Raw genomic sequence first — 1,175 nt, 5'->3', positions numbered from 1 at the left:
AAAAGACTATAATTGGTTTGTTTGAAACACAATGAAGGATAATGCTTAAGATGATGGATACCCTATTTACCCCAATGTGATTATTATGCATTGTATGCCTATATCATAATATTCCATGTACCCTATAAATATATAAACATACTATGTACTCACAAAAATTTAAAACAAAACAAACAAACAAAAACATAAATTAAGCTTATTAGAATTCCCAAACATGAATAGAAGACCTAACACTTTTTGCCATCCTTAGATGTTTGGTAAGGTTTTTTGGTGTATTTTCTACATAGAAAAAAATATATCCTTTGAAGAAAAAGAAGAGCCTTTATGACTTTAACAAGACAACTGTTTCCCAGGGTTCTCAGAAGCTAAAATAATCTACATACAGATTACCCTGTGCCTATATTCCTGCAAAGACTGCAGTAAATGCAAATACAGGCCTCATTATAGGGTCATTTTACATTTCAAACTGCAGTTTGCTTCATAATTGAACAGTCAGTCTTTATGAACTAGCAGTAAGGTCAAACAACAACAACAACAAAAACACCACACACACACCTGCTTAACAACAAAGATCCTCCTATCTACAGCATTTATTTTTCTTCCTTTTACTTAAAATTCTATTTTTGGACCAGTTGAAGAGTACTCCTATTCTAACTTAGTTCATTAAAAATATCCATTTCTTTCCATAGGCCTCCAAATTATTTTTTAATTTGAAAAATTTTTTACCTCAGTTCTGAAAGGGCTCTCTCCTGCAAACATTCCCACTTCTGAGTGCTTCCTACTTTAGGAGAACAAAAGTTCCAGCTTTTAAGTATACTTAGAGCACACACTTTCTGTCTGCCTCAGATAGACCCAAGTTCTCCCAAAAACTAAACAGAGACATGGGATAAGACAATGAATCCTCACTTGGCCTCATTGCAAGTGAGATATACAATCTTCTATGATGTCTTCTAGATCTTGGGAATTTTGAACCCTTTCTTTATTGTATATAAGATGTACAGCGCAATTTTTTTTTTTTTGAGACGGAGTTTTGCTCTTGTTACCCAGGCTGGAGTGCAATGGCACAATCTCGGCTCACCGCAACCTCCGCCTCCTGGGTTCAGGCAATTCTCCTGCCTCAGTCTCCTGAGTAGCTGGGATTACAGGCATGCACCACCATGCCCAGCTAATTTTTT

This window comes from Cebus imitator, unplaced genomic scaffold (genome assembly GCF_001604975.1).
Source record: "Cebus imitator isolate Cc_AM_T3 unplaced genomic scaffold, Cebus_imitator-1.0 Scaffold1099, whole genome shotgun sequence".
Lineage (NCBI taxonomy): Eukaryota > Metazoa > Chordata > Mammalia > Primates > Cebidae > Cebus > Cebus imitator.
The sequence above is the reverse complement of the archived record's forward strand: the minus strand, read 5'-3'. Positions refer to the sequence as shown.